This window comes from Microtus pennsylvanicus, chromosome 16 (assembly GCF_037038515.1).
Source record: "Microtus pennsylvanicus isolate mMicPen1 chromosome 16, mMicPen1.hap1, whole genome shotgun sequence".
In the NCBI taxonomy this organism is placed as follows: domain Eukaryota; kingdom Metazoa; phylum Chordata; class Mammalia; order Rodentia; family Cricetidae; genus Microtus; species Microtus pennsylvanicus.
In genome coordinates this window covers 41,128,234-41,139,090 of record NC_134594.1, presented here as the reverse complement: position 1 = coordinate 41,139,090, position 10,857 = coordinate 41,128,234, and positions in this window count along the sequence as shown.

Genomic DNA, 10,857 nt, shown 5'->3' with positions numbered 1-10,857 from the left:
GCAACCACCAGTCTGCCAGAACATATTGTTTTCCATGTGTGATCATTTGTCCCACTTCCAAGGCAGATGATGTATTATAGTCCCGGCCTCACTTGACAAGGAGAGAACTCTTCATCTCTGGCAGGCAAGGGAGACACCACTGGCTGGGGAGGCCGAGCAATGCCAGTTACACAAAGCACGCCATTGCGGAGCTTTAAAAAATGTATCTGTCTCCAGCCTCAGCAATATCTTCATTTCAGGGAAGCAGTAGAAACGCCTAGGTTAGGACTACTTTTGTTTTCTTCCCCTAGTCCACTCTACCTATCCCTGCTGAAATACGGCCAAATGAATGACAGGATGCAGCCAAAAATAGTAAGGAAATTCCAAGAATCACCGCCTGGAGCTGCTTTACAAAGAAAATACTAACAAAATGAGGGGTTCGATTCTTTTCTTTTTAGAAACACTTGATAAGTATAAGCAAATATTTTTAACCTGAAGTAACTAATTAGCAATTATTTTTTATTGTTTTTACCCCAAAATTATATTAATCCAAATTTTTCTAAATTCTACATTTTAAAAAACTTCATCATAATTGAGTGTTCTATACTTTTTATTGGCTATATTCAGGGATAATCAATGAAGTCATTATTATCAGAAGTCATGTTGAATTTTCGAATGGGTTTATGCTTTCAATATCTAGTTCTGAGAAGTGACATTGTATCTGTAGCTGATAGTGATGAGGAATCCTACATCAAGTCTGCTGGCCTTCCTTGCTAAATGACATAGTCTAATAATATTTTAAGACTCAATCTCCACGGAACTGCTGGTCAGCACACAACTTAGTCAGTTGCTAGATACCTCCTTTTAGGAACAGAAAAAGGATGGAAACCTCATTACCCAGCATCTGGCTACAATCACACATCCCGTCCAGAAGTCACTTAAGGATCCAACAGTCGTCTGCTCATCTTCAGGGAACCCAAGCGTGTTTACAACTCAGGCAGGGCTGATGCTGATGGAGGCGCGGGGGGGGGGGGGGGGGGTGTTACTTTCTTCTCTGGAGAGAAAGGTAAGGGGCCTTATGTTTGGAGAGGTTTAGGGGGATGATACCCCGAAATACGTCGCAGCAGTAAGATTTATTTTAAGCTATAGTTAATCTGAAGAAGACAGGGAGGAAAGTGTACGGTGCCAAACGGCATATGTAAGGCTGATGTCACAGGCAGTTAAAAAAAAAAATCAAGACAGGAAAAGATAGAGACAAAACTCCAAGAAGCATAAGCAGCTCCCAGAGAAGGGATTGTGTCGTTGAGACAGGGTGAGGAGCTCCAGTTGTGCGATCAATTGCTAGCAGCTGGAACTTACAAGGCGCGCAGGCAGAGGAGGGGGGTGGGGTACCTGAAGGGGAAGTCACTTGTTCTCATAGAGTGGGACTCCTGTGCAGTCCCACAGCCAGAGGACAGGGGACCTCCTGCTACCTTGCCTACAGCATAAGGTGTTTCTCTTGAAATAGGCCAGCTCTGTAAGACATCATGGGACCTTAGGGGTTAGAATTGTGGCTCAGATAATAATCCATTGTGGTCTAAATTCTAAAGGGTGGTAATTTTGCTATTATTTTGACCTATTGTCTCAATAACACAGAGAAAAGAAATATCCTTTGCCTTCTTGTAAGTCCATGTTTTCTTCAGTTAATAAATTGTAGGGTCTGGGGAAATCGTTCAGTCAGTGAATTGCTTGCTCGGAGGCATAAGAATCTGAGTCTCTGACTTCCAGCCGTTCGCACCCACTCGCACGTGCACCCACCACCTCCCCAGCGATATGTACCAGCACACACAATCACAGGCACAAAAATAAAATGAAATATGTAATAAACCATGCACATTACTTGATCGTAATACTTTGATATCAAGTGACTGTTCTTAATAAATAAATGAATAGATACACAATAAATTCTTTAGCCAGGACCTTCTGAGGGATGTTTATGGAATTTTCCATTTTTCTTGTGTTCCCAAAAATGGATGGGAAATCTCTTTTTACATAAATCTTTGCATAAATGCTTACGTGCTTCTTTAAGATAAATTTGGAGTTTTCCTATTTTAAAAAGCATATGCACTTTTCAAGATCTAAGGGTACAACTTTCAAATTTCCTTCCAGAAAATCTGTAGGAATTTGCACCCTCCCTTTAGTGGAGACAGATTACTTAAGCAAGCCATTAGCTTTGCTACCATGCATCGATCTTTTTATTATCTCTGCAGAAATCATGGGAAGGAGGAAGAGAGGAAATAATAAGTAGCCTCAAAACTGCCGCAATCCTCTCATCTCCATAAAATAGTGATCTATATCAATTTTCAGCTTGTACACCTAATATATCCCAGGAAGTTCTTCAACATGTTCTTCGAAATTCGATTTTAATTTCTCTCTGTCCACATCATTTTCTTCCATACGTGATTGGGAGACAAGCCATTGAGTATAATGGATGCAAATGTCTCCCTGCTTCCCTTGAGTTATTTCATAGTTCCTGCTTTAAGAGGCAACAGACAGTCAAGAAATAATGATTCAGCGGTTTCCTAAAGATTTCCCAACTTCATAATCAATTTGAAAAAGAGAATTTATGTAAGTTATGGCATTTGTGCAGTGTTTGATATCAGAGCCGAAAGACAACTTGGGTACATGCCCACGTCCCATTCTCCCAGTGTTCTGTTGTGCTAGTTAGCTGAATTCCCCATGGGATTTGACCTTTTGAGCTATGGTAAAATTTAATTTACCTAAAATGCCAGCAATAGTTTTCAGTTTGAAAAAAAGCAGTGAAGGGTGCTTTACTGAATAAAATCCTCTTTTTATCTTACCACCTGGATCATGAACATGAAGGATATCACTAAAATCCAAAGCATAAGAAGGCAATGTGATGTTCCACTTAGAATATATTCACTTAATGAATTGTGGTGATGAATTAGCAAATAGCAAACCAAGTGGCGCCATGAATTTTAAAATATAAAGATAAATGGGTGAAATTATATTACAGGAATACATTTAAACTTAAGTACTTATTCCTAAATAAAAGAAAATTCTGTGTACAGCAAGCTAGCTAAGATACAAAGTACTTAAAAATGTTAGCTATTGCTGTATAAGCCAGGCATTGCCTGTTGAGCAGGGTAGACAAGTTTTCAAAGGGCAGAATGAAAAGGGACCAGTGGAAATATCTTCTGTTCAAGTGGCAAAAAAATTATTTATAAATAAAAAAATTATTATAGCGACTCCTGAATTTTTGTGTTAAAAAGATACTTCTGTAGCAATAAACACATAAGACTTAGTAAGGCTGTATTGGGGACCTACTTTATGGAAAATTATGAAACACTGCTGATTTAAAAGTTCCCAGGCTGGAGCGATAACTCTGCGTTTAAGGGTGCTTATTGCTCTAGCGGAAGATTTGAGTTTGATGCCCAGCATCCTTCCCAAGTGACCCACAAGCACTTTTAAGTCCAATTTCAGATTTGATAGCCTCCTCTGGCCTCCAAGAACAACAGTACTCGCACGCATGCATCCCCCCACACACACGTGTGCATGTGTGCAATTAAAGACAAAACAAATCTTTAAAACTAAAAGTCTAAGTGAGAGATGGAAGATAAACTGAAGGAATAGTGGAATGTTTAATGTGATTGAAAGTGATTGAAAGAATATGAGGAAAAGTTTAAATAAAGGAGAAATGAGGAAAAAAATAGTAAATAAGACCAGAATAAACCACACACTTTTAAAATAAATTCACACAAAACAAATATCAAATTTAGAAATGAAAAAGTGTGAGCGTGTTCTATCTTTAAGACTGCACGTACAGCTGGAGCAATGGGGCAGCAGTTAATGGGTTCGATCCCCACCACCCACACGGCAGCTCACAGCTTCCTAGAACTCTAGTTCCAAGTTAACTGTTTCCCTGTTCTGATTCCTGAGAGCCCCTTATGCACACGGTGCACAGACAGACAAAGCACCCATACTCAGAAATAGTAAATAATGTTTGCAAATAATATGAGTGCCAATGCTGAAAAAGAATTCTAAGGGTCAATACCAATAAAATGTAGAGTGCTGAAAATCTGAAGATAGCACTTCAAGCAGAATTTATAGCAAAGACACTAAATGAGGCAAAGTTTGCAGAAGCGTTTGGTAAATGCTGTAATCTGAAGGAAAGCCTGTGACTTTGTTTTCCAGGCATACATATCAAATATATAAAGCTTAATGCTCCAGATATATAAAGATAATTTAATCAAAGGAGGCTGCGTGGCATACAAAGTAGGATTAGTGGGCTTGTCTTCATATATTTGTAAATATACATATTTTTTAATGATGACCCTGAGGAGTTGGTTCAGTGGATAACGTGATTGCCTGAAAACCTGAATTTGGGTTCCCAGAACATACATAAAAAAGAAGGGGGAGGGGAGGCAGAGGCCACTTGATTCCTGAGGCCTAATGGCTAGCCATCCTAACTGAATCAATGAGTGCCAGGTTTTATGATAAACCCTGACCTGATTAAGGAAGACATGCAGAGCTGACCTCTGGTTTCCATGCAAATCTTCATGTACATGGACAAACCCAAACACACACATACATATGAACACATAAGTGACAATAACAGCAATAATAAATAAATTGTTATGCTTTCCTCACAGAGAATGAACATTATTTTCTGACACAGAAATAACAGAGAATATATGTTCTCCAATGAAGCCAGCAAAAGTAGCTATCAACAAAGAAATCATGCATAAAAGCGTACAGTCATTATTTAAAAATTTTAGATTTATTTCTTTTTATTTTATATGCATGTGTGTTTTGTGTGCACCTATGTCTGTGCACCACATCCATGCAGCGCCTGTGGAGGTCAGAAAAGGGCGTTGAAATTATAAGTAGTTGCAAGCTGCCATGCAGGTGCTGGGAACAGAACCCAGGTCCAGCACGTGCTCTTAACAGCTGAGCCATTTCTCCAGCCCCACAATCGTTCCTTTAAACAGCTACTAGACCAGAGGAGAAATCGTAGAGTCGTAAATGGAAATTACCTTGCAATTAACTTTAAGCATACTTTACTTCAAAATCTATGGAGTTGCAGCCTGAGACTCTGAAAAATTAACGATTAGGGATTCAACCTTAAAAAAAAAGAAAAGACCCAATTCTGCTATTCCCACAACTGAGCTATTTTAGGACTCCGGCTTATCTGGTATATTTAAGATTATATTACACAGAAGTCTTAGTGAGGCCTGGCAACGGTTCAGGCCTATTTTTGGCAATTTCCATGTCGTGATTGCTCTGGATCTGTGCAACCTACAGCAGCAGCTTCCCAGCCAGGATACACGCACTCAGGGCATGAGTCAAATGGCAGCCTTCAAGTCCTCCCCAGGGTCTTCACAACCCGAGCAGGTGGGCAGACTGGAATCTGGGAGAAATGGTCTCACCTAGGTAGATCTCCAGGCTCAAAAGTTTTCAGCAAACTGTAGCTTTATTCTTGGAAATAACCTCGGTAGTACAGGCTGCATCTTGCTAACTGGCCAGCATGGGGTAGAAAGAATTTAGATCCAGCCCTCTCCTGGGTTCCACTCAGTCTTTCCCACAGGAAAGGTCTCTTTTTCCTGTTTGCCTAAAGGAAAGCTGAGCTGTGAATGCCAGGGTAGGGGCGGGGGTAATAGTCAGCAAGCCAGCAAGAGGCTGCTGGCAAGTTTCTGAGAGAAAAGTGTGGGGTCTCATCTGATAATTTTGCAAAGAAAAAAGGAGCATATATCTACACACACACTTCACCTTCACACCTTAGCATTATCAGGGAATAGTCTTGTCACTCCGAGCTGGCAAGAGACAAAGTTAAACTCCACTGGCTGAGCCTTGTTTGGGGGACCCAAGTGGCCACCGTGGAAGGAACAGGACTTCCCTGCCTTCTGCATCGTTTGTATCTAATGGGACCCAAACCTTTGTCAGATGCCCAGCAAAAAGATGCAAGGCTCCTTCTGGACTTTCCCTCTGCTTCCCTACAGAACCGGTCTGATCACCTCCCACTAGAGCTACATGTCAGTGGCTCAAACAACTGATTTGGAGGAAACTTGGGCATTTCTCAGCATTTTGGAGCCCAGTGGACTCACTACAAACTATGGTGCTTTGTGACTGCCCAGTCCTGAATAAAGCAACATTGGGTTTTCTGTGAAAGGCAAGGCTCCAAGATGACCAGTGAAGGGGCTTACATTCAAGAAGTGCAACCCCATCTTACACCTCACTCCTGCCCAACTTAGAATTGGGCAAGGGGCACAAAGAAAGGTGTTTGAAAGTTGATCTCTTTCAACAATTACACTTTCTTTTCTCAGACTCCTTTAAAGCTTCTGATGTGGCCACTGTGTCTCTGACAGAGAATGGTTGCTGGACACAACGGGTATTTTTTTTCTCCTCCATTGAGAAGAGGCCCCTATGTATTTAACATTCCTGACTTCCCAGTGATCCATGGATGTAACAGAGAACTGACTCCCCCAAGTTGTCCACTGACTGCTTCATGTATAATGTGGCCCATGTGACTTTTCCTATATGCACATGCATAGATAATAAATAAATAAAAATGTCATCGTGAAAAATTGTAAAACTCATTAGGAAACAGTACCTCAAACTCAGTGCTTGCATTTCCTGCAACATCGTAGCCTATTGGATGTCTGTCTTCCTCCTTCCAGGGAGATGATCCTTTGTAAGCAAGACAAAGGATCTTTGGACACTGGGCAATTGAGGAGGTGGGTAGGACACTCTGTCTCACTAACTGCCATTTAATCTCCGCGGAGGAACAAAAGGGAAAAAGCAGGTCCCTTTCAAAGAGTTCACCATCTTAAGGGTGTCCAACCTTTTACATGATATGCTGTGTACAGATGTGCCGGACCACGTTCACTGCTGTTATGGGACTGATATGGCCTGAGGACCCCAGGTTAGATACAGTCGGTAGACTAGCATTCAGTCAGGAGAGAATTCAGTCAGGATTACTCTGTGCTGATACCGCCGATCTGAAAGATCAAAGAGAGTGGCCAGTACTCTTTACAGGAGTCTGAGCATCTGCATGTGTCATATGGAGAGTCTACAAAAGCATGGGCATCACGGTGAAGGTGGGAATAAAAAAAAAAATTAAATACCTACCAGCGCTTTTATGTCAGGAAACTACAAAATGAGGTTCCCAGCATCTCACTTCATCTAGTTTCTTGTTTGTTGGAAGAATGCCCCTTTGTTCTTGGCAGATAAACTGGGGTCAGTAGTGAAGAGGAAATTACAGTACACACATGGAACCCAGAATGAGAAAACCTGAAGATCAAACTTGAGCCGTGTAAGGTCTCTGATGATTCTCGTTCTAAGTATTTACTTCAAAAAATTCAAAAATGCAGAAAACTGATGAAAATTTATTTTATGATATTTCAAATTAGACACAATTATTATAAAAATGAGGACCTATTTTACTATGTATTGTTGTATTACTTATACCAAGATACAAACACGTACATTGCTATCTTTCAATAATCTTCCAAACGAGAGCAGTATTGTATTCTGTGCAATTTATTTTTTAAAATTAGCATATAGTCTAGATAATTGCCAAAAAGTAATTATAGCCATATATGGAAAATTTAAGTATTTGTGTAGATGCTTACAGGTAGAAGTTTTTGGTTGAAGGAGTGTGTTTTTAATTAGATCCTTCCATGTTGAAATACTGACTGACTTAATCTCATGCAGGTCTCTGCAGGTCTACCCCAGCAGCTGAGAGTTCGGAGCTTAGCGGTTTTGTCATACCCAGCAGACACAGTTGCTCCCCTGTCCTTCGAGACTTCTGACCATTGTAATCTTTTGACCCATTCCTTCCCATGATTCCCTGACTGTTATAGGGACGCCCCGTTCATGACTAAGCACTCCACAGACAGCTCTTCTGTGTTTTGTTTGGCCAGTTGGGAATTTCTGTTTTAATTTGGGTCACTGAACCAAGAAGTTTCTGTGATGAAGACCAGGACACATTAATCTATGGGTATAAAGATAAACCTTTAGAAGGAAATTTAATACTATGTCTATTTAGCAAATTAGTAGTAATGCATTTACCCTTGGAGCCTATACGCTCCTCAGTCATGAGTCCTGGCCAGATTTATAGTATCAGTTATACATTTATCTTGCAGAGTAGTTCTTATATCCAGTCAGAAAACAGTTGGTTGCACCAATAACATTTGTGCTACTATTGTACCCACGGCTATGTCTTGCATGCCAGATGTCATCATAGCTGGCAGTGCTCACAGCTGGGTAAGACTGCTCGTTTCTCTCCTGGTAGCTTAGATAGCACCTTCTAGTATGATGAAAGCTAGCTAGCCAGGAGAAAGCTTCTAGATCAAGACCAGCATGATTTCTCCAAGACCTGTGACAAAAGTGTATGGTGTCATTAGCAAAATAAAAAATAAAAAAAAATCTTAGGAGTAAGTTCTAATGGACAAAATGATGCATGTTTTTAAAGTTGTATATCAAATTGTTCTATATTGCTCTTTATATTTACACATAAGAACTCCAAGTAATAGGGCGTCTTTGGACATACTCTTCTGTACTGGATATTAGCAATAGACTATGAAGGTAAGGAGGGCCTGAAAGGAGGTTACAATTGAATCGGTCTCTTTAGGTTGCAATTGCTTTGTCTTGCTTCAGCTATTCAGTGGTATCACTTAGATATTGAAAATGATCATCCTCTGCCCTGTTCAGCGATCATTTATAATATCTACACTGGTATCTGTGAGTCTTGACAGATGAGCACACTACACAAAGTGGAAATTGTCCCTTAGTGCCGCTCCACAGCTTTGGCTTTAGTTCAAGAACTCCTCAACCATTTCCTAGAAGATTCCCAGTGTTTACACATACCTCAATATAAGAAAGCTTTGGCTCTTAGCAAAACGTGTTTCTGATATAAAGGAAAATGCCTGTCTCTTGTGTGCTTCTACATCTCAGCTCACCTGGGAATTAAAGAATGACACTTATGACCATACTCGGCAGAAGAGGAGTGGGTACCCAGACTGTGACAGAGACGTGTTGTTGCACAGGATGGTAGAGGAGCTGTGTGCAGAATACACTGCACTGCCAATGAGCTCCGTGCCGACTGCAACTCCCAGAAAGGAATGGAAGAGACGTCACCACGGAACACCCTCTCCAAGGACCCTGTCTTCTCTTCCGCTGTCTCTTAGTTTCTGACTGTTTATTTACAAATGCTTCCATTTGATCCTATATGTTTCTTGCACAGTAAACAACCTTTTTTTGTGTGCCTTCTTCCCTCTTCTGGGAGCACACTGAGAGGGACAGAACATCAAATGTTTTCTTTCAGCTTCCTTAGAAATAACCCTTTGGTAGAAAAAGTTACTTCTAAGAGCTACTGGTGTTCATGGCGTTGAGAGACAGAGTGAGCTCTGGTGAAGATATTTTGACTCCGAGACATGGGTAGCAACCTTAAGAAGTCAAAATTTAGAACGTGGTTACAAGCACAGAGTAGAAGGTGGGGGACACAAAGATGGGACCAAAGGCAGCCAGTCAGAGGCCTGGGCTGTCTGAGCAGAGAGCATAACTTGCAGAGGTAAGAGCTTGTCTTTGTTTAAGTAAAGCAGAGACAGAGGAAACTATTTTCTCCGGATATGTTAATAAGTTACCCCTCGCTAGTTTTATGGGCCCCGCTTATCTACGAGACAGTCTCGCCTAGACACGTCTTGTTTCCCACATTATTTTCCCTGTCTCCTCTGCTTTGAGCCGACAATATAGAATATGTACCTATGTATAGGCTCAAACATACATATCTACTTGGAACAGATGTTCAGCAGTGGCATAAGGTCCTTTGGTTGTGAGAATCTTTATTTTTTGGTGAAACTGAAATGCCTTTATGGCTGTCTGCCACTCATAAGGAAACAATCTCGTGTGTTTTCATAGGGAAAGGACACGCACTTTATTTAAAGACAGGGTTTTATATTCAACAACCGCACACCGTACACCGGGGAATGGCACTACACATGGATCAACACGGACATTGCTGGACAAATATTTGATAAGAAAACTTGGAATCTGTTCTTTACATGAGTTTCAAGGACACAGTGCACTGCCATTACTCCAGTCACTATGCTGTCCTAGCTTTTAGAGCTTACTTCTCTTATCTAACTGAAATGTTATAGCTTTTGGCCAGTGTTTCCTCTGCGGAGAACCTACCTCCACCCTGCGCCAAACCCTAGTCACCACTACTCCACTAACAAAGGACTATAGTTACCCAAGGAATACACTTCCGAGCAGTTCTGAAACAATAGGACCTAATATATCTGGATGAGGCAGGGACCATTTCCAGGTTACCATATAATTTCTGTCATCTCCATCAAATCTGTAAGATTATGATTATATTGTATTTTTATTCTCACCACTTTTCCTGACGTTGAGAAACCATGTTAGGGGTGGATAATATTTCTAGTGTTATCTTTAGCGTTATTATCTTCATTTTCAAAGCATAAATCGAGGTTTCTGAAGTTGTCTTCTGATTAGAACATTTATTACAGAACAGAAAATGAGCATATTGGGGCTGGAAAAATTAGTGTCGCTTTCTTGAGCCTTTCCTGAGCAAGCTAAGCAGAAAGACAAATATTTGTCACAATGTCATGGGGGAAGGGGAAACATACATTTTTATAATCAAAAGATGTAGGTTGATATCTTAGATCTGACATCCAACTTGCAGATATTCTTTCATAAAGAAATTAAATTAAATGCAAGCAATGCTTAAATTAAATGGTAACATTGATTGTAATGTGCAGCGCACAACGCCTGTGTGCGCTCTTTATGCTACCATACAGTTCGCGAGCTTCAGGCAAGGGGCTGGAGGTTAAAACATATAAAGACACACAAAGACAG